Source organism: Lucilia sericata, unplaced genomic scaffold (assembly GCF_015586225.1).
Source record: "Lucilia sericata isolate MDLA Ls3-8-SP2 unplaced genomic scaffold, ASM1558622v1 Contig000527F_arrow, whole genome shotgun sequence".
Classification (NCBI taxonomy): Eukaryota; Metazoa; Arthropoda; class Insecta; order Diptera; family Calliphoridae; genus Lucilia; species Lucilia sericata.
In genome coordinates, this window is record NW_023994539.1 from 218,291 (window position 1) to 243,645 (window position 25,355).

The following is a 25,355-nucleotide window of genomic DNA, read 5'->3' on the forward strand; positions in this document are numbered from 1 at the left end:
AGACTAAGACTATAGACTAGACTATAGACTAGACTATAGACTAGACTATAGACTAGACTATAGACTAGACTATAGACTAGACTATAGAAGACTAGACTATCGACTAGACTAGACTATAGACTAGACTATAGACTAGACTATAGACTAGACTATAGACTAGACTATAGACTAGACTATAGACATAGATAGACTAGAGTACCTAGACATAGACTAGACTATAGACTAGACTATAAATTAGACTATAGACTAGACTATAGACTAGACTATAAATTAGACTATAGACTAGACTATAGACTAGACTATAGACTAGACTATAGACTAGACTATAGACTAGACTGTAGACTAGACTATAGACTAGTTAACCATTTAACCATTGCCAGAGATTTTGGACTTATTATAAATTTCTAAAAAATATATTGTTGTGTTTTTGGTTTTCAGAGGAAATACTTTAATATTAGGTTTCCTCTCAAAGGTGTTCTGTATTTAAATTTCATTTTTGTTAAAATGTGCATTTGTGTTTTATGTTAAGTGTGAGGAAATGATGAAAACAATTTTGAACCTATGACATCATTACCAAGAGCAGGAAGGGGAAATGTATTGGTAGGAAAGGGAACCATGTAGACTAAAGTCTAGACTAAAGACTAGACTAAAGACCAGACTAACGACTAGACTAAAGACTAGACCAACGACTACAGACTAGGCTAAAGAATGGAATATGGACTAGATTATAAACTAGACCGTAGACTAGACTATAGACTAGACCTAAGACTAGACTATAGACTAGACTATAGACTAGACTAGACTATAGACTAGACTATAGACTAGACTATAGCTAGAATATAGACTGGACTATAGACTAGACTATAGACTAGACTATAGATTAGACTATAGTTAGACTATAGACTAGACTATGCTAGACTATAGACTAGACTATAGACTAGACTATAGACTAGACTATAGACTAGACTATAGACTAGACTATAGACTAGACTTAGACTAACTAGACTAGACTATAGACTAGACTATAGACTAGCTATAGCTAGACTATAGACTAGACTATAGACTAGACTATAGACTAGACTAATAGACTAGACTATAGACTTAGACTAGACTAGACTAGACTATAGACTATAGACTAGACTATAGACTAGACTATAGACTAGACTATAGACTAGACTATAGACTAGACTATAGACTAGACTATAGACTAGACTATAGACTAGACTATAGACTAGACTATAGACTAGACTATAGACTAGACTATAGACTAGACTATAGACTAGACTATAGACTAGACTATAGACTAGACTATAGACTAGACTATAGACTAGACTGTAGACTAGACTATAGACTAGACTATAGACTAGACTATAGACTAGACTATAGACTAGACTATAGACTAGACTATAGACTAGACTATAGACTAGACTATAGACTAGACTATAGACTAGACTATAGACTATATAGACTAGACTGTAGACTAGACTGTAGACTAGACTATAGACTAGACTATAGACTAGACTATAGACTAGACTATAGACTAGACTATAGACTAGACTATAGACTAGACTATAGACTAGACTATAGACTAGACTATAGACTAGACTATAGACTAGACTATAGACTAGACTATAGACTAGACTATAGACTAGACTATAGACTAGACTAGACTAGACTATAGACTAGACTATAGACTAGACTATAGACTAGACTATAGACTAGACTATAGACTAGACTATAGACTAGACTATAGACTAGACTATAGACTAGACTATAGACTAGACTATAGACTAGACTATAGACTAGACTATAGACTAGACTATAGACTAGACTATAGACTAGACTATAGACTAGACTATAGACTAGACTATAGACTAGACTATAGACTAGACTATAGACTAGACTATAGACTAGACTATAGACTAGACTATAGACTAGACTATAGACTAGACTATAGACTAGACTATAGACTAGACTATAGACTAGACTATAGACTAGACTATAGACTAGACTATAGACTAGACTATAGACTAGACTATAGACTAGACTATAGACTAGACTATAGACTAGACTATAGACTAGACTATAGACTAGACTATAGACTAGACTATAGACTAGACTATAGACTAGACTATAGACTAGACTATAGACTAGACTATAGACTAGACTATAGACTAGACTATAGACTAGACTATAGACTAGACTATAGACTAGACTATAGACTAGACTATAGACTAGACTATAGACTAGACTATAGACTAGACTATAGACTAGACTATAGACTAGACTATAGACTAGACTATAGACTAGACTATAGACTAGACTATAGACTAGACTATAGACTAGACTATAGACTAGACTATGACTAGACTATAGACTAAACTATAGACTAGACTATAGACTAGACTATAGACTAGACTATAGACTAGACTATAGACTAGACTATAGACTAGACTATAGACTAGACTATAGACTAGACTATAGACTAGACTATAGACTAGACTATAGACTAACTATAGACTAGACTATAGACTAGACTATAGACTAGACTATAGACTAGACTATAGACTAGACTATAGACTAGACTATAGACTAGACTATAGACTAGACTATAGACTAGACTATAGACTAGACTATAGACTAGACTATAGACTAGACTATAGACTAGACTATAGACTAGACTATAGACTAGACTATAGACTAGACTATAGACTAGACTATAGACTAGACTATACTAGACTATAGACTAGACTATAGACTAGACTATAGACTAGACTATAGACTAGACTATAGACTAGACTATAGACTAGACTATAGACTAGACTATAGACTAGACTATAGACTATACTAGACTATAGACTAGACTATAGACTAGACTATAGACTAGACTATAGACTAGACTATAGACTAGACTATAGACTAGACTATAGACTAGACTATAGACTAGACTATAGACTAGACTATAGACTAGACTATAGACTAGATAGACTATAGACTAGACTATAGACTAGACTATAGACTAGACTATAGACTAGACTATAGACTAGACTATAGACTAGACTATAGACTAGACTATAGACTAGACTATAGACTAGACTATAGACTAGACTATAGACTAGACTATAGACTAGACTATAGACTAGACTATAGACTAGACTATAGACTAGACTATAGACTAGACTATAGACCTAGACTATAGACTATAGACTATAGACTAGACTATAGACTAGACTATAGACTAGACTATAGACTAGACTATAGACTAGACTATAGACTAGACTATAGACTAGGACTATAGACTAGACTATAGACTAGACTATAGACTAGACATAGACCTAGACTATAGACTAGACATAGACTAGACTATAGACTAGACTATAGACTAGACTATAGACTAGACTATAGACTAGCTATAGACTAGACTATAGACTAGGACTATAGACTAGACTATAGACTAGACTATAGACTAGACTATAGACTAGACTATAGACTAGACTATAGACTAGACTATAGATAGATATAGACTAGACTGTAGACTAGACTATAGACTAGTTAACCATTTAACCATTGCAGAGATTTTGGACTTATTTATAAATTTCTAAAAATATATTGTTGGTTTTTGGTTTTCAGAGGAAATACTTTAATATTAGGTTTCCTCTCAAAGGTGTTCTGCTATTTAAATTTCATTTTTGTTAAAATGTGCATTTGTGTTTTATGGTAAGTGTGAGGAAATGATGAAAACAATTTTGAACCTATGACATCATTACCAAGAGCAGGAAGGGGAAATGTATTGGTAGGAAAGGGAACCATGTAGACTAAAGTCTAGACTAAAGACTAGACTAAAGACCAGACTAACGACTAGACTAAAGACTAGACCAACGACTACAGACTAGGCTAAAGAATGGACTATGGACTAGATTATAAACTAGACCGTAGACTAGACTATAGACTAGACTATAGACTAGACTATAGACTAGACTAGACTATAGACTAGACTATAGACTAGACTATAGACTAGAATATAGACTGGACTATAGACTAGACTATAGACTAGACTATAGATTAGACTATAGACTAGACTATAGACTAGACTATAGACTAGACTATAGACTAGACTATAGACTAGACTATAGACTAGACTATAGACTAGACTATAGACTAGACTATAGACTAGACTATAGACTAGACTATAGACTAGACTATAGACTAGACTATACTAACTATAGACTAGACTATAGACTAGACTATAGACAGACTATAGACTAGACTATAGACTAGACTATAGACTAGACTATAGACTAGACTATAGACTAGACTATAGACTAGACTATAGACTAGACTATAGATAGACTATAGACTAGACTATAGACTAGACTATAGACTAGACTATAGACTAGACTATAGACTAGACTATAGGAACTAGATATAGACTAGACTATAGTGGACTAGACTATAGACTAGACTATAGACTAGACTATAGACTAGACTATAGACTAGACTATATACTAGACTATGACTAGACTATAGACTAGACTATAGACTAGACTATAGACTAGACTATAGACTAGACTATAGACTAGACTATAGACTAGACTATAGACTAGACTATAGACTAGACTATAGACTAGGACTATAGACTAGACTATATGTAGACTAGACTATAGACTAGACTATAGACTAGACTATAGACTAGACTATAGACTAGACTATAGACTAGACTATAGACTAGACTATAGACTAGACTATAGACTAGACTATAGACTAGACTATAGACTAGACTATAGACTAGACTATAGACTAGACTATAGACTAGACTATAGACTAGACTATAGACTAGACTATAGACTAGACTATAGACTAGACTATAGACTAGACTATAGACTAGACTATAGACTAGAGTGTAGACTAGACTATAGACTAGACTATAGACTAGACTATAGACTAGACTATAGACTAGACTATAGACTAGACTATAGACTAGACTATAGACTAGACTATAGACTAGACTATAGACTAGACTATAGACTAGACTATAGACTAGACTATAGACTAGACTATAGACTAGACTATAGACTAGACTATAGACTAGACTATAGACTAGACTATAGACTAGACTATAGACTAGACTATAGACTAGACTATAGACTAGACTATAGACTAGACTATAAGACTAGACTATAGACTAGACTATAGACTAGACTATAGACTAGACTATAGACTAGACTATAGACTAGACTATAGACTAGACTATAGACTAGACTATAGACTAGACTATAGACTAGACTATAGACTAGACTATAGACCTAGACTATAGACTACTATACGAGACTATAGACTAGACTATAAGACTAGACTATAGACTAGACTATAGACTAACTAGACTAGACTATAGACTAGACTATAGACTAGACTATAGACTAGACTATAGACTACGATAGCACTATAGACTAGACTATAGACTAGACTATAGACTAGACTATAGACTAGACTATAGACTAGACATAGACTAGACTATAGACTAGACTATAGATAGACTATAGACTAGACTATAGACTAGACTATAGACTAGACTATAGACTAGACTATAGACTAGACTATAGACTAGACCTATAGACTAGACTATAGACTAGACTATAGACTAGACTATAGACTAGACTATAGACTAGACTATAGACTAGACTATAGACTAGACTATAGACTAGACTATAGACTAGACTAGACTATAGACTAGACTATAGACTAGACTATAGACTAGACTATAGACTAGACTATAGACTAGACTATAGACTAGACTATAGACTAGAACTATGACTAGACTATAGACCTAGACTACTAGACTAGAATAGACTATAGACTAGACTATAGACTAGACTATAGACTAGACTATAGACTAGACTATAGACTAGAATAGACTATAGACTAGACTATAGACTAGACTATAGACTAGACTATAGACTAGACTATAGACTAGACTATAGACTAGACTATAGACTAGACTATAGACTAGACTATGACTAGACTATAGACTAGACTATAGACTAGACTATAGACTAGACTATAGACTTAGACTTATAGACTAGACTATAGACTAGACTATAGACTAGAGTATAGACTAGACTATAGACTAGACTATAGACTAGACTATAGACTAGACTATAGACTAGACTATAGACTAGACTATAGACTAGATATAGACTAGACTGTAGACTAGACTATAGACTAGTTAACCATTTAACCATTGCCAGAGATTTTGGACTTATTTATAAATTTCTAAAAATATATTGTTGTGTTTTTGGTTTTCAGAGGAAATACTTTAATATTAGGTTTCCTCTCAAAGGTGTTCTGTATTTAAATTTCATTTTTGTTAAAATGTGCATTTGTGTTTTATGTTAAGTGTGAGGAAATGATGAAAACAATTTTGAACCTATGACATCATTACCAAGAGCAGGAAGGGGAAATGTATTGGTAGGAAAGGGAACCATGTAGACTAAAGTCTAGACTAAAGACTAGACTAAAGACCAGACTAACGACTAGACTAAAGACTAGACCAACGACTACAGACTAGGCTAAAGAATGGACTATGGACTAGATTATAAACTAGACCGTAGACTAGACTATAGACTAGACTATAGACTAGACTATAGACTAGACTATAGACTAGACTAGACTATAGACTAGACTATAGACTAGACTATAGACTAGAATATAGACTGGACTATAGACTAGACTATAGACTAGACTATAGATTAGACTATAGATTAGACTATAGACTAGACTATAGACTAGACTATAGACTAGACTATAGACTAGACTATAGACTAGACTATAGACTAGACTATAGACTAGACTATAGACTAGACTATAGACTAGACTATAGACTAGACTATAGACTAGACTATAGACTAGACTATAGACCTAGACTATAGACTAGACTATAGACTAGACTATAGACTAGACTATAGACTAGACTATAGACTAGACTATAGACTAGACTATAGACTAGACTATAGACTAGACTATAGACTAGACTATAGACTAGACTATAGACTAGACTATAGACTAGACTATAGACTAGACTATAGACTAGACTATAGACTAGACTATAGACTAGACTATAGACTAGACTGTAGACTAGACTATAGACTAGACTATAGACTAGACTATAGACTAGACTAATAGACTAGACTATAGACTAGACTATAGACTAGACTGTAGACTAGACTAGAGACTAGACTATAGACTAGACTATAGACTATACTATAGACTAGACTATAGACTAGACTATAGACTAGACTATAGACTAGACTATAGACTAGACTATAGACTAGACTATAGACTAGACTATAGACTAGACTATAGACTAGACTATAGACTAGACTATAGACTAGACTATAGACTAGATATAGACTAGAGTGTAGACTAGACTATAGACTAGACTATAGACTAGACTATAGACTAGACTATAGACTGGACTATAGACTAGACTATAGACTAGACTATAGACTAGACATAGACTAGACTATAGACTAGACTATAGACTAGACTATAGACTAGACTATAGACTAGACTATAGACTAGACTATAGACTAGACTATAGACTAGACTATAGACTAGACTATAGACTAGACTATAGACTAGACTATAGACTAGACTATAGACTAGACTATAGACTAGACTATAGACTAGACTATAGACTAGACTATAGACTAGACTATAGACTAGACTATAGACTAGACTATAGACTAGACTATAGACTAGACTATAGACTAGACTATAGACTAGACTATAGACTAGACTATAGACTAGACTATAGACTAGACTATAGACTAGACTATAGACTAGACTATAGACTAGACTATAGACTAGACTATAGACTAGACTATAGACTAGACTATAGACTAGACTATAGACTAGACTATAGACTAGACTATAGACTAGACTATAGACTAGACTATAGACTAGACTATAGACTAGACTATAGGCTAAACTATAGTATATAGGCTAAACTATAATATGTAGGCTAAACTATAGTATATAGGCTAAACTATAGACTAGACTATGAACTAGACAATGTATAATAGACTGAAGACTACACTACATTCTGTTTCCAATTTCTAAAAGTATTATTATGAACTTGGCCCTTTGTTTTGCCCACCTCTGTTTCGAAACTTTCCAACATCTTTTTTTGGTCTCCAACAACATATGAACTTTTTCCAAATCTTATAATGACACGACACGAATCATGTGTTAATCATCATTATGTTGCATACACATGTGTGAGATCATAAAAAATAATGAAGCAAAAAGAAAAAAAAAATGACATTCCCCACCTAGATCCCCAAAATAATAAAACAGCTATACTTTCCCCCTTTCATTAATGCTTTTCGTTAAAATGAGTTGTGTCGTGTTTTTTTTTTACTTCATTTCTGAAAATTATGTATTTCTGATAGTTTGCATATGTTTTTCTTTTTACCATATCAAAAAACAATTTCTTCTAACACTTTGACATTATTTAATAGGCCGCACACGCTGCCTACCGACTGTTGACTATAGACATAGAAAGAACAGCCCATTAATAGACAAGACATCAATGGATGAGCTCCAAATGCCTGCCTGCCTGGCCGGCTTTTTTCTATTCTGACTTTTTAAAATGTAAAACATATGAAAATTTTGAAACATACGCGCACAAATGTCGCTTTACTTAAAGCTCATAAATTTGAAATTTTTTACAAGAAATTTTGTTTTTGTTTTTAAGATTTCTAAGGAAATTTTTTAAAAATATGATTTTGATTTTAAGTTAAAATTTTAGAAAAAAGGGATTTAAATCAAAAGAGAATTTTGAATGCTTTTCTTATTTGTTTGCCAGATAAAAAAGGGACTTAAGGAAACTTTGACCTTTGACCCCTACGATACAAAATGAAATATTGATAAAATTTGAAATTTTTAAAATAGGAACGGAAGATCTGGTGCCCTTAAAGATCACCAAACTATTTTATTGCTAAATTATTATAGAGTACTTTGATTCAACAAAACAAGTCCAAATTGTAAACTTTTCTAGTAGATTATATTACCATTTGCTTGTGTAGCATGTTTCCATATGTTTGATGCATGTCATTTGGATTTTAGCTGGCGCTGATTATATTCAATTTTGTAGATAATTTCCTGAGAAAATTATATACAAATTTGAATATATTTTTTTTTGGAAACTAACAAATGTTATAGATTTACAACACATCACCATATTATTATTTCACTTTTATTAGTGCGCACAGACTAAATCATCTGAGTAAATGAGTCCGTTGTACAAGTCAATATGTTTTAAATAATTTTTGTTTATAAAAATACGAAAAATTTTAAATCTGTTTTTCGTTTTTCTTTTCCTTTTTTTTTGTGAAATTATTAACATGTTCCATCTGCCGACCATATTGCAAATGTAATTTTTTCTATAATTTTGTATTTTAAATTTAAGAATGAATGGCTGCAGTGTGGCGTTGTTATTTACTTTTGAACGTTTTTTTTTTTTTTTTTTTTTTAATATTTGATTTTATTTTCTCCGTTTCATTTGTTTTCAATCATAAATTATTTTGGAATTTTATTAAGTGCAATTAATTTTATTTATAAGTTAATAAAAGAAAAAAATTAAAAATCATCTGCAAAATATTAACAACTGTAATAATTTTTTGGTTTCCTTTATATTGCTCGGCGTTTTATTTTTAAATAATATCAGTGGCGGAGATTTTAAGTATTTTGAAGCAATATTGAATGATCGATTTATTTTAGTGAATTCATACGGTATATTTTTCCGTAAACTTGAGACGTATGTCTCACCAAAATTTGATGTTTATTGTGAAAATTTGAGAGTCTTTTTAAGTGAGATCCTAAAAGACTTAAAAGCAAAATTAGCTTGAGTCCAAAAGCTTAAAGTCTGTCATATGTATTTCCCTTACATTTCCAATCCACATTTCAGAAGATCCAATTTAAAGAGACCAATTCCGTAAACAATCAGTCACTGAAAAAAATCGCCATGACAGTGAAAGTTTCCAAGCTTTTGATTCCCTACCATGCAAAGAGTTTAGCGTTGGCACTAGCAAATTAAAACACAGACTTTCGCAGGCTTCCAGAGTTTTATGTCGTCTTTGATCAAATCTTACGGACGACACTTTAATGGTTGGTAACCAAATTTAAGACCTCCAGTTTTTTAAACAATCAGCCATAAAATTAATACAAAACATTGTCGTTCTCGCTAAAGTTTGCTGGAATCGCATTCGATGCCATGTAAAGTTTGAATTTGGAATTTCGCAGACCAGAGAAAAGGGGTTTATCATTGGCGTTACAAGTGAAAGTTCGAGGAAGTGTTCAGCAGAAACCGTGCATAAGAACATGGATTTTCGAAAACATAAACTGGGAGAGATTTTCAATGTTTGATGATACAAATTCGTCGCTACCAGTTCGCTAAACATTAAGCTTAAGGATCAACTGAAAACATCGAAATATCAATGCAAGTGGGATAAAGACTTCTATTTAAACCCGTGCTGAAGAACTAGAACTTTCAAATTTGTGGCTACCAGTTCGCTAAATAGTCAGCTGAAAACATTGGAATATCAATGAAAGTGGGATGAAGACATATACTTGAAACTGTGCTGAAGAACTCGGACTTTCACAGTCTTCCGTTTGGATAATTGGAGAGGTTGTACTCGTTCAACTCAAAGTCAATGCCGACGGACTTTTGCCTTGTACGAGAATGTGTATAAAAGAATCTGAGGAACAGACTTCCAATTAAAGAATTAAGTGTTGTTGATGAAAGAAAAGGTGTTCAGCAGAAGTAGGACATTAACAAAGTTTAACTTTTTGTTCGGGCTGTACATGCTCCAGATCAAAAGTTTAAGATAACTCTTCAACGTTTGATGGTACAAATTCGAGTCTACCAGTTCGCTAAACAGTCAGATTAAGGACCAGCTGAAGACATTTAGATATCAATGAAAGTGGAATGAAGACTTCTATTTGAACCCATGCTGAAGAACTCGGACTTTCACAGACTTCAATTTGGAGAATTGGAGAGGTTGTACTCGTTCGAGATCCAACTGTTCTGGGAACTTAATGTCAATGCCGACAGACTTTTGCTTAATTTCTGCTTTCCTTGAAATTGTACAGTAAAGTATAATTTCGAATTTTCCTATAATTAAACTTGGAATATTTTCTATCTGATCTGTATGCGTTAAATGACCAATTTATCGGAAAGTTCACGAAAATGTTTGTCTCTACTACGAGTGATTCGGCTAGCAATCAGCCAACTTCTGCAACTCATAGGAACTCGAAAGAAAACATCGCCGAGAGCCTGGATCAATTTCGCAAAACTCAACTTGAAGTGTTTGGAGATCTTATTAGTAACGACCGATTCGATTAGAATCCTGCACTTTATAAGAACTCCAGATCTCTGAGAAAAGAACTCGAATATTTGGCGAAATTTGCTTTTACAAAATTCAACTTGGAGAAGAAGGCCGTTGGAGTATTACCTTTCCCCTGTTTAGAGGTCAAATTCGGAACTATCGATTCGTTTAGTAATCAATCAACTCCTGTACTTCACTGAAACACTAGATCGCTGAGAATCGTGATCGTTTACTTGCCGTTCTTAGCTTTCCCAGAATTGAACTTGGAGAAGAAAGACGTTGGAACTTTATTGGAACTCTTCAATGTTTCGAGGTCAAACTCGCAACTTCCAATTCAACTAGCAATTTTATAACTTCTTAACTTAATAGGAACTCCAGTTCGGATGAGAACATCGCTGAGAATCATGGTCGATTACTCGGTGATCTGTGCTATAGCAGAATTCAACTTAGAGAAGAATGATGTTGAAACATTACTTCGATAATAGGAATTCTAGAGGGAAAGAGAAACGTAAATTATTACTAGCCAAGTTTTCAGCTTCTGTACTTCATAGAAATTTCAGATCGAAAGAATGCTCTTCTTCTCCAAATTTAGCTTGGAGAAGAAGAGCATTAGAACTTTACTTCTCCAATATTTTAAAGTCAAATTCGCCAACTCTTGTTCTTCATAGCAACACCAGATCGGTTGCTGAGAACTTGGATCTAAAACTCTTCGATCTGTGCTTCACAGAGTTCAACTAGAAGACGAAGAATGCTGGAGCTTTACCTCTCTAATCAATCAATTTACACTGAAAGCGTGCAGCAGAACTCTGTGGATGAAGTTCCCCAATTTGGATCGGATTTTGGATCGTATCGCTGGCACCACGTCGATAATTTGTTATCAAGTTTTGGCGATTATCGCAATGAGTGTCAGATTTAACACAAACCTGAGTTACTATCTGAGTTATCCTGAGTTATCCCACAGCTCGTCGTAATACTAAAACTAGGAGGAGTTGCGCTGAGTTGCTGATATCATCAAATCTATAAAGTGTCTGTAACAGGTTTTTGGTGTTAAGTATAAAAAGGGTGTGTCCAATATTTTTACTTTATCACTTTCAATCACTTGTATTAGGAAGTTCTTTTTTTAAAAAAATTTTATTATTAAAACAACAACAACAAAAACCAATAAACAAAACATTGTCATCAATAACTATTAATAAGTCAGCAATTTAAAGCAGCCAACCCATTTACAATGACAACAACCACAATTTTACTCCAAAAATGGTAACGCAAACAAATTAAATATTTAATTACCTTTATGACCAAAAACACACATATTTTTTCTAGTTTCCATAAAATCAAAATCAGAAATTAAATCTATGGACATGTGTGCACAAAAACAGTTTAAATGCAAATTGCCGCTACATACACTATTTCCGGTGGGCTGCATGTTTATCTATATATATTTAAACATGTTGTGTATTTTTTTTCATTTTGTCAATTGATTGTTGTCTGTCTACAATTGTTGTTAAAAATAGAAACGAAAAATTTTATTTATAAAATTACTTTCGACCAAACGGAATGTGCAATCAAGCATTTTTTTGTTGTAGTGAATAAAGTGGTCAACATGATTAAACAATAGAAAATCCGTACTCGTTTATAGGAATACACAACAATTTTTTTTTTTTGTAAAAAAAAACATAGAAAAACCAATTTATTGTTGTATAAATTTACAACGACAATAGATTTAAAATAGCAGCAACAGCAACAACAATAGCCAACATATCCGCTGACAACATACGCATGTTAATTACAACAACTACCAGCTAAAGATACTGAGTTATACACTCTAATGGCTCCAATGACAACAATAGCAACAACAACCACCAAAGATTAGAGAAGGAATTTCTCCTGGTTGTCGGTCTGGTTGGTCGATCGATCGATCGTTCGGTTGGTTGTTTAGTTGGTTAGTTTGCTGGCCATTGGCTTTGACTGATTATTTTTTTGTTTTGTAAGTTTGTTGTTAGTTTTATCGTTTTTGGCTTTAATGTGGTAAAATGCAAAAATATTCCAAAACAAATTGATTACAAACAATGAAGAACATGAAAAATAAATATTTCTATATTGTTGTTATTTTTCCCGCAGTTGTTTTATATTGTATTCCAATGTTATTTGTTATAAACAAATAATTATGTTGCCATACATGCCATCTAACATGTGTTCAAGTTCGAGGTGGCGAGTTGTTGGTTTTTTTTTGTTGCTACTATCGTTAACAGGTGTATACAACCTTTTTGTTGAATGAATGATCACTCATTAAAGATCCAACTGTTTCTCGGGAACTCGAAAGTTTGATTCCATTTTGAACTCTTCAAGTTGTAATGATCAACTAAGCAACGATTTTCTTCAATGTTTGGAGGCCAAATTAGCTACGACCGATTCGATTATAGAAATTCAAGATCAAACGAGAACTTGCCTGAGAACCGGGATCGATTACTCGCCCTTCTGTGGTTTCTCAGAATTCAACTTGAAGAAAAATGACTTTGGAACGCTTCCTCTATAATATCTGAATTCGCCATTACCGATTCCACTAGCTTAATGCTTCAATTGGGAGAATGTTGTTCGGACTACTCATTAAAGATTCAACTGTTCCAGAAATTCAAAGTTAATGACTACAACATATAATTGTTTAAACGTATTATGAACATGTTCAATCCCATTTTGAACTCTTTAAGGGTTAGTGGTCAAATTCGCAACGACCGATTCGATTAGCAATCAGTCAACTCATAAACTTCAAGATCGAAAGAGAACATCGCTGAGATCCGAGATCGATTGCTCGCCCATCTTTGTGACAGAATCATTAGATATATCGGCTAGGTTACCATGGCCAAGAACGTGTGAACTAAATTGAACATCAATATTGGTCGATTAGATACTGTTATATATTTTGATGTATCGGTGATCATATGGATTCCGTGCAAATACTCAAAATGCAAGATCATACATACATAGTCTATAGTCTAGTCTATAATCTAGTCTATAGTGTAGTCTATAATCTAGTCTATAGTCAAGTCTATAGTCTAGTCTATAGTCTAGTCTATAGTCTAGTCTATAGTCTAGTCTATAGTCTAGTCTATAGTCTAGTCTATAGTCTAGTCTATAGTCTAGTCTATAGTCTAGTCTATAGTCTAGTCTATAGTCTAGTCTATAGTCTAGTCTATAGTCTAGTCTATAGTCTAGTCTATAGTCTAGTCTATAGTCTAGTCTATAGTCTAGTCTATAGTCTAGTCTATAGTCTAGTCTATAGTCTAGTCTATAGTCTAGTCTATAGTCTAGTCTATAGTCTAGTCTATAGTCTAGTCTATAGTCTAGTCTATAGTCTAGTCTATAGTCTAGTCTATAGTCTAGTCTATAGTCTAGTCTAATAGTCTAGTCTATAGTCTAGTCTATAGTCTAGTCTATAGTCTAGTCTATAGTCTAGTCTATAGTCTAGTCTATAGTCTAGTCTATAGTCTAGTCTATAGTCTAGTCTATAGTCTAGTCTATAGTCTAGTCTATAGTCTAGTCTATAGTCTAGTCTATAGTCTAGTCTATAGTCTAGTCTATAGTCTAGTCTATAGTCTAGTCTATAGTCTAGTCTATAGTCTAGTCTATAGTCTAGTCTATAGTCTAGTCTATAGTCTAGTCTATAGTCTAGTCTATAGTCTAGTCTATAGTCTAGTCTATAGTCTAGTCTATAGTCTAGTCTATAGTCTAGTCTATAGTCTAGTCTATAGTCTAGTCTATAGTCTAGTCTATAGTCTAGTCTATAGTCTAGTCTATAGTCTAGTCTATAGTCTAGTCTATAGTCTAGTCTATAGTCTAGTCTATAGTCTAGTCTATAGTCTAGTCTATAGTCTAGTCTATAGTCTAGTCTATAGTCTAGTCTATAGTCTAGTCTATAGTCTAGTCTATAGTCTAGTCTATAGTCTAGTCTATAGTCTAGTCTATAGTCTAGTCTATAGTCTAGTCTATAGTCTGCTAGAGTCTAGTCTATAGTCTAGTCTATAGTCTAGTCTATAGTCTAGTCTATAGTCTAGTCTATAGTCTAGTCTATAGTCTAGTCTATAGTCTAGTCTATAGTCTAGTCTATAGTCTAGTCTATAGTCTAGTCTATAGTCTAGTTATAGTCTAGTCTATAGTCTAGTCTATAGTCTAGTCTATAGTCTAGTCTATAGTCTAGTCTATAGTCTAGTCTATAGTCTAGTCTATAGTCTAGTCTATAGTCTAGTCTATAGTCTAGTCTATAGTCTAGTCTATAGTCTAGTCTATAGTCTAGTCTATAGTCTAGTCTATAGTCTAGTCTATAGTCTAGTCTATAGTCTAGTCTATAGTCTAGTCTATAGTCTAGTCTATAGTCTAGTCTATAGTCTAGTCTATAGTCTAGTCTATAGTCTTAGTCTATCGTCTAGTCTATAGCTAGTCTATAGTCTAGGTCTATATAGTTCTAGTCTATAGTCTAGTCTATAGTCTAGTCTATAGTCTAGTCTATAGTTATCTGCTATAGTCTAGGTCTATAGGTCTAGTCTATAGTCTAGTCTCTAGTCTTAGTCTATAGTCTTAGTCGATCTTAGTCTAAGTCTAGTCTATAGTAGTCTATGTCTAGTCTATAGTCTAGTCTCTAGTCTAGGTCTATAGTCTAGTCTATAGTCTAGTCTATAGTCTAGTCTATAGTCTAGTCTATGGTCTAGTCTATAGTCTAGTTCATAGTCTAGTCTCTAGCTATAGTCTATAGGTCTAGTCTATAAGGTCTAGTCTATAGTTCTAGTCCTATAGTATAGTCTATAGTCTAGTCTATAGTTCTAGTCTATCGTCTAGTCTATAGTCTAGTCTATAGTCTAGTCTATAGGTCTAGTTATAGTCTAGTCCTATAGTCTAGTCTATTATTCTCGTCTATATTTCCTAGTCTATAGTCTAGTCTATAGTCTAGTCTATATTCTAGTCTATAGTCTAGTCTATAGTCTAGTCTATAGTCTAGTCTATAGTCTAGTCTATAGGCTAGTCTATAGTCTAGTCTATAGTCTAGTCTATAGGCTAGTCTATAGTCTAGTCTATAGGCTAGTCTATAGTCTAGTCTATAGTCTAGTCTATAGACTAGTCTATAGTCTAGTCTATAGTCTAGTCTATAGTCATGGTGAGAATGAGTTAACGTTAGTCAATTGATCCTCTTGCATATCCCTGGAAGAAATCGGTAATATTTTCTATTCTATATAAGATACCTATTTCAAAGATCAGAGCATTTTATAAAAGAGGATCGGACAACCAAAGGTAAACAATTGTATTCTCTTTAGTGAACGTATTTTATTACTCGACTTTTTTCACCATTTCGATTCACGATAGATCTACTTTCAGCAACTGGTACTAGTTTTGTATCTTGCCTCTAGGTCCCAAAATATAACATATCCTTTCGACATTATAGAAAGGAACAAGAAAGATTATTAAAAATATTCTGTATTGTATATTATCACCCATTTCCTGGGACCCCAAGAAACCCCACCTCTGCCACCTAAGACACAGACACACCAAAGACAACCAACTACAAAGTAGAGTTTAAGCGAAACTACAGCAACAGCGTTTGCAATATAACAAACACAGGTTTAAGTACGAGTAATGTTGCCATAATTAGCCAACAATTGGCCACACACATGGATTTAAACAAACAACTCGACAATACAGTGTAACACGAAAAAATACTAACAACCGCAACGCGAACATGTGTTGTTTTTTCTAGTTGAGACTATGGCGAACATAACTACGAGTACGAAAATTAATCGTTAAGAAAATGCCTACAATTACGATGACAAACAACAAATGTTGATGACGACAACGACGACGATCTTAGAAGAATTTCATTTGTAAGGTGCGTCCTAAGAAAACCTAATCAACGATTAAATGCTATAGCAGCAACAGCAATATTAAATCATAATAAAAATACAACAGCAAGTGTTTTGACATTAACAGCAATTGTTGTTGTAGATGAGCAGCAACAGAAGTTAAAGTCTATTTATAACACGTCTCATGGATGACAGTTATAGATAACTTTTAGATGTTGTGTAAGAGTGAAATTGGTTAAGAGGAAAGTTGATTTCGTTAGAGGATTCTTCAAGGAATTATATAGAGAGATCAAGTAATAGCATTGGGTTATAGATCGGAACGAAAGACATCGTTTCAGATGGAAGGAATTCTCGAAATAATACATTCTTTTGGGACCTCAATTACCCTAGGAACACATTTATGAATACTCTCATGTCACAATAAATCATGGAACTATAAAAAGTTTAATCATCAGATTCGATCTTTAGAGTCATTAAAACCTTGTAAACGACCTATGGGACACTTTAATGGAGAAATGCAGCGAAAGAACATTCGAACATTTAAATGGTTAAGAGACTAATTGGATTTGATAGGATCGCGGAAAGGTGGTGAGACAGTGGAGAAAACAAAGTAAATTTTGCTATTAACATATCCTTCTTACCTTCGCCAACACCACGCTCCCAAGCTTCATATTATCTCATTTCCTCCATTCAAACATAATAAGTGTTAATGTATTTTATCTAAGTTACTCCATATTCTTCAAATCCCGTCAAAAAGTTATTTGACAATCCTTAAAGCACACAAACTACAACAAATGGCAAAAAGACTTGATAAGCTTGAATTGCCAAGTTGTCTTCTCCTCCACCATCAACATCATGATTACACCTTTTTCATGTTGCAGTTACCAAATGATTTCCAAGTTGTCGCCCATGTTTTTCTTCACTCAGCGTTCGTTAGTTGCCGCTAATGTTATATCTGTTGTTACCGCCGTTGTTATTGTCATCTAATGTGCGCATATGCCAACTAATTTGGCATTTTTTGTTTAAACTTCTCCAGCCACTTGACAATGTTTTTTTTAAACAAATTATAAACATATATCATTGCTAAAACATTACGATCTCATACGAGTACGAATCTTATACATAGTTGCATTTTGCGGTTGTGATGGCGGCGGCAATGGTGCAGTACTTTAAGTGTGTGATAGTATGTTTTTTTTTTTGGCTACTCGTATAAAAATGTCCGTATATCTGTCTGCCCCCGTCCATTTGTATGTTGTACTTTACTTTTTTGAAAACTCTGGTTTGTCTGGTCTTCAACAGCATACCGTTAGTTAAATGCGTTTAGATATTTTAAGCGACCAAAAGTGTTTATTACTTCGTTGTTGTTGTTGTCGTTTATTTTGCTTGTGTTTTCGTACATATTTGTCGGTGGTGATGGTGGTGGTGGTGGTACTGGTGTTTACTGATAGTGTTCACATGTCAGCTACTGGGCGTATTAAGTGCATGCAATATTGATTAATTAATTTGTTAAATGAAATCTATTTTCTATTTGAAAATTATATGTCTAGTTTTTCCTTATTTGGATGTGTAGGTGTTTGCAAAATGTGTATGTAACTAACAAGTTGTGTCAAGAAGTTTCCACAAAGTAGTGGATAAAAAAGAAGAGAATGTTATTGAAGGGTCAAAGGATCTATAATGAAATGTTTAGAAAACTTTTGATTGAAGAAGGATTGTATAATGAGATAAATAATCCGAAATTTTCTCACAGAGTATTCCTCCTGTTGAGACCTCTACATTCTCTTAAAAAACGTCATAAAAGTTTTACCAGATTTTGAAGTACATAGTTTGTCTATAGCCTTTCTATCAGCAACTTTTATTTGCTAAGTAAATAGATTCATTAGGTTCTCCATATTTAGGTCCGGCGACAACCAATTACTTTAAAATAAGTCAATATCAAAGTTATCCGAATTCTAAGCCCCTTTATCATCTTCAAAATGACGTTAAAACTATAAAACGAAAGTGTTTTGTCGATAACATCATCTCTTTAATCCACGAGAGGCCTCATCATCGACATCATCCTGTTTCTAAGGCTCTGCATTAGTTTGGAATATTCAAAAACTTCTATCAAATCTGTAAAGTTTTAATATTATTGATCAAGTCCCCTCTGGGGCATGTTTCCTTGATGAGAGACCCTCATCTTGGTGTATTGCAATCCCGGGGTAAAGAGGTGCTACCAGTACCTCTAGTCTGCCGTGACTTTAAACTGGTGATGTCTTTTTAGTCCTTGGCTAGTCGTAGGAAAGGAATGAAAGTGTTTTGTCGATAACATCATCTCTTTTATCCACGAGAGGCCTCATCATCGACATCATTCTGTTTCTAAGGCTCTGCATTAGTTTGGAATATTCAAAAACTATCAAATTTGAAAAGTTTTAATATTATTGATCAAGTCCCCCCTGGGGTATGTTTCCTTGATGAAAATCCCTCATCTTGGTGTATTGCAGAGAGGGTGAAGAGGTGCTACCAGTACCTCTAGTCTGCCGTGACTATAAACTGGTGATGTCTTTTCACTCCTTGGCTAGTCCTTGGAATGATTTGACATGGGGTATAACCAGAGAACCACATAACGTGGTAATTGGCCGCAGGACTGTAAATTGGTTGCCCACAGGACTGATCAGTTGGTTGAGATTTCTTCGGGATCAACGTAGTGTCTGTGGTTTAAACCCAAATTCGCGGGAAGAGTAATTTGTGGTTAAAAGACTGATGCGCGGTGAAATCTATATTTCGGGATAAGTTCGATAAGTACAGATACCCCACAGAGTAGTGACTGTGGAACTAAGCGTTGAAAATGTGTTCGTGTTAATTGTATTGATGAATGATGAGGGGTATACGGAACATACCCGCCCGTTTACCTAGAGAGAGTCTGTCGTATGTTGTTCTCTTATGAGTGTGTCGGATAAATGAGAATTTTACCTCCTTGTCCAGGTATGTTCAGAGTAAACTCTGTTCATACCAGAATTACCACAGTGTGTCACTGTGAGTAAGATCAAAGTCTCGGCTTATTTGATGGATTCGTACTTCGGTCCACCGGTTACGTCTCTAGGTGATGTTGCCGACTCAACAGAGGCCATTCCATCTGAGTGGTTGTAAACGGAAGTGATGTTTTTCGGAAGTTAAGCAACGGGACAGCAATGGTTAGAGATTAAGTAGCTCAAGTACTTGGATCGGAAACTCCATATATGTAAAAGCCACCAGCGTGCAAAAAGCACAATAGGGCGGTGGTGAGTTGTCACAGAAGCTCAACCAGTGGTTAAAAGAGACTATCGTGAAATTGGCCAACACGGCATGTTTTCACTTCGACATTAATTACTGATCAAGTATTCTCGAAAACGTAAGCAATAGAATAGAATGTAATTTAAGAATTCTTACGAATTTAGGTATCGATATCGATTAAAAATTCCTGATATTAACGTTAAGGATCGTATAGCTCAAAATTACCAGCTTAATAATCTACGATTTCACATTGTTAAACACTTGTTGGACTTGCTCGCATACCAAAAGATACATAATTCAATCAAGTTGTAATTATAGTGCCTAGATAAATGCCACTCAAAAATATAAATACCGTAAATTGAAATGCTATTGCGTTGATAGGCTTTCGCACATGTTTGCTCTGGCCGACAGATTTTATAATTGCAATTTGCCAACCTAAATATATGTATTTATGTGGTATCCATCCACCGACAACTAATGTGTGAAAGCAACTCAACAGAAATCCATCATGCATGGAAAACTATGAATGATAAATAAATCCAAGCAGACAGAAAGTAAATGAAGAATACTCTATGGAATGTTATGGAACGTATGGGCATGAATTGCTAAAAAAAAAATAAAAAAAATAAATCAAAAAATCGACTGACAAGTTGGAAAAGCATACCACATTATAAGGAACTAACAGGCGTCAAACTGGTAGTGCAAATTATATATAAAAATATGCATACAAATCATAATCTCAGACCAGTAAAATGAAATAAAAAGAAAAAAAGTAAACAAACGTATATATTCTTAATTTAACAAATATTTATAGTTAAACTAAGAATTTGTGTGGTTTTAAGTAGCTAATCTTGGTGTCACTTATAATTGCATCTGGTTGGAACAACAAAAAAAAGACGAAGAAGAAAATATTACACATTTAACGCATTTAAAAGCAGACACAATCACCAGACCACATCAGAACAGAATGCATCAGTCAGTATACCAGAATGCTAGACGCATTACTGAACAACTTAGACAAGTGTGGGGTAAATGTAAATGAGTGAGTGACTGAGTGAATGAATGAATTAGTAACTGATAAATCTTTAGCAACAAGATGTGACCACATGTTTTTACCCCAAACTGAGCAAGAAAAAGCAACAACTTAGAGATACTGTGGATGATGGAGCTGCTGCTAAAGTTGCATAAAGTTTCTGTTATGGGTTGATGTCGCGTCATATGCCCACATATACATATAATCACTCAAGAAAGGATATACAAGTTTTATGCAGCCTACTCATAGATAGTGTTTGTCATTTTCTATATTAATTCTGGTGATAGTATTCACTATAGAACGTATAACTTTAAGTTGAATACGAAAAAAAGAAATCATCTTTAGGAATGTTGCTGTTCATCTTCTCTCAGTGATGAGTTGCTTAGGCTGTGGATTTTATTAATTTTATTTTTAATTTTTCTTCACCATAATTCATGCACATGTGGCCCACTTGATGGTTATAATTTCCTTAACATCTCACTATCAAATAAATACTTGTATGTAAACAAGAAAATTTGCAGCTGCCTGCATTAGGACTGTAAATACCATATAATAATGACATGAATATTTGGATGCCCTATAGCGGGTTATTGTGGGTAGTATTGGGAGGTTGCATAGCAACATTTCTGTTCATATATGAAACATAGATGTATAATTATCGGTGCTACTGTATTTGAAGGTCATTTAAGAAAAACTCTAAGGAAACTAAGGAAATAATGCTTTAAAGTGCAATTCAGTGAGCTCGAAAATAGCGTTAAGAAATCAGTGGTCCTCGTTAGGTTAGTGGTTAATAGTCCTGGATAGATCGAAGGTGGTGGGTTCGATTCCTACCTAAGGCACTGACTGGTTAAGGATCGCGCAAGAGGCCCGATGGAAGCCTAGGTGTATTTCTTCGGATTTGATGAAGTTAGTTAGTTAGTTAGTTAGTTAGTTAGTTAGTAGTTAGTTAGTTAGTTAGTTAGTTAGTTAGTTAGTTAGTTAGTTAGTTAGTTAGTTAGTTAGTTAGTTAGTTAGTTAGTTAGTTAGTTAGTTAGTTAGTTAGTTAGTTAGTTAGTTAGTAGTTAGTTAGTTAATTAGTTAGTAGTTAGTTATTAGTTAGTTAGTAGTTAGTTAGTTAGTTAGTTAGTAGTTAGTTAGTTAGTTAGTTAGTTAGTTAGTTAGTTAGTTAGTTAGTTAGTAGTAGTTAGTTAGTTAGTTAGTTAGTTAGTTAGTAGTTAGTTAGTAGTTAGTTAGTTAGTTAGTTAGTTAGTTAGTTAGTAGTTAGTTAGTTAGTTAGTTAGTTAGTTAGTTAGTTAGTTAGTTAGTTAGTTAGTTAGTTAGTTAGTTAGTTAGTTAGTTAGTTAGTTAGTAGTTAGTTAGTTAGTTAGTTAGTTAGTTAGTTAGTTAGTTAGTTAGTTAGTTAGTTAGTTAGTTAGTTAGTTAGTTAGTAGTTAGTTAGTTAGTTAGTTAGTTAGTTAGTTAGTTAGTTAGTTAGTTAGTTAGTTAGTTAGTTAGTTAGTTAGTTAGTTAGTTAGTTAGTTAGTTAGTTAGTTAGTTAGTTAGTTAGTTAGTTAGTTAGTTAGTTAGTAGTTAGTTAGTTAGTTAGTTAGTAGTTAGTTAGTTAGTTAGTTAGTTAGTAGTTAGTTAGTTAGTTAGTTAGTTAGTTAGTTAGTTAGTAGTTAGTTAGTTAGTTAGTAGTTAGTTAGTAGTTAGTTAGTTAGTTAGTTAGTTAGTTAGTTAGTTAGTTAGTAGTTAGTTAGTTAGTTAGTTAGTTAGTTAGTTAGTTAGTTAGTTAGTTAGTTAGTTAGTTAGTTAGTTAGTTAGTTAGTTAGTTAGTAGTTAGTTAGTTAGTTAGTTAGTTAGTTAGTTAGTAGTAGTTAGTTAGTTAGTTAGTTAGTTAGTTAGTTAGTTAGTTAGTTAGTTAGTTAGTTAGTTAGTTAGTTAGTTAGTTAGTTAGTTAGTTAGTTAGTTAGTTAGTTAGTTAGTAGTTAGTTAGTTAGTTAGTTAGTTAGTTAGTTAGTAGTTAGTTAGTTAGTAGTTAGTTAGTTAGTTAGTTAGTTAGTTAGTTAGTTAGTAGTTAGTTAGTAGTAGTTAGTAGTTAGTTAGTTAGTTAGTTAGTTAGTTAGTTAGTTAGTTAGTTAGTTAGTTAGTTAGTTAGTTAGTAGTTAGTTAGTTAGTTAGTTAGTTAGTTAGTTAGTTAGTTAGTTAGTTAGTTAGTTAGTTAGTTAGTTAGTTAGTTAGTTAGTTAGTTATGTACCACTCACATTATTCGTCAATACCGGGTTACAAATAAAATACTCGTATTAACTCGCTCTCCTTTCATAATATCTAAATGCAAATAGATGCAACATTTGAAAGACTAATTAAATTTGAATTTGAATTAAATGCAGAAACATGTGGCATATTATTGCTGTAATTTAGCAATGAGCAACACTAGGAAAACATGTTGCATCTGTGTAACATACTAAACGAAGCTGGCTGGCAGACCAACAGACAGACAGACAACCGAACAAACTCTAAGCAAACGTTGCCACATAATGACACAAAACAAACTCTGTAAAAAAAGAGAAAAAAATTCATATAAATTTCAATGATACACATGCAGACATACTAACATGCCACATGTTTATAAAACTTTTTGTTGTTGTTGCTGTTTTACTTCTTTAATAAGCTTGTTTCTTTGCTGTTGACATTGTCATTGTTCCTTGTCTTAATTGTAAAAGACAGTTTGTGCAGAGGTGTTTACCACTACCACAACAACAACAGCAACAAAAAATGTTAAATATATCAAATGCATTTTCTTGCCACAAGTATGACAACAACAAAAAATAAATAAAATCAACTGTTAATTTCATTAATACGAATAAATCCTTAAAATGTCATCTTTATTTGAGCTGTAAGAATTCTTTGGCAGTTTCACTTCACTTCTTGCATTTGCAACAAGTGACAAAGTGTTTGACTGACATTTTGACAAGTGAAATGTGCAAATGTTAATGCACTTTTTAACTCTTTGGAGTGATTTCTTCATCTTCTTCGTCAACATAATCTTCTTTATTTTTTTTCTACTTTTTTAATTTGCTGGTTTGACTGTTGCTGCTGCACCTTTTAAAATCTTTTCAAAATACGTCTGAGATTGTTTACCAGTATGGTGGTGGTCCAAAATATTATTATTATTAGTGTTAAATATTTTTGTAGAAAAAAATTAAATACATAATAAAATACAGCTTCATTTGGTGGGCGTTTAGCATATTTTGTCACTATTGTGACAGTTTAAGTGCAGCTGCATCTAGAAATTAAAAAAGAGAAAAATAAATACGAAATTGTGTACAAATAATGTCAACTTTGGTGTATTTTGTGGCAAATGAATTTTGATGACTGAGTCATGTTTGTTGTTTTTGATTTTTGGTATGTGATCATGGAGTTGTAAGTGATTTGAAAGTTTGGAGACAAATAAAACTTATATAAAATATCTAAAATTACAACAGATATCTGACGCTATAAAGTATAGCAGAATACATTGTCCCATCGTGTAATGAGCAATCTAAGACCCCGACTAACTAGTGAAATGGTGTAAGTTGGGACTCTCTGGTTAATGAACTAGAACTGAAATAGAACTGAACTAGAACTGAACTAGAACTGAACTAGAACTGAACTAGAACTGAACTAGAACTGAACTAGAACTGAACTAGAGCTGAACTAGAACTGAACTAGAACTGAACTAGAACTGAACTAGAACTGAACTAGAACTAAACTAGAACTGAACTAGAACTGAACTAGAACTGAACTGAACTAGAACTGAACTAGAACTGAACTGAACTAGAACTGAACTAGAACTGAACTAGAACTGAACTAGAACTGAAC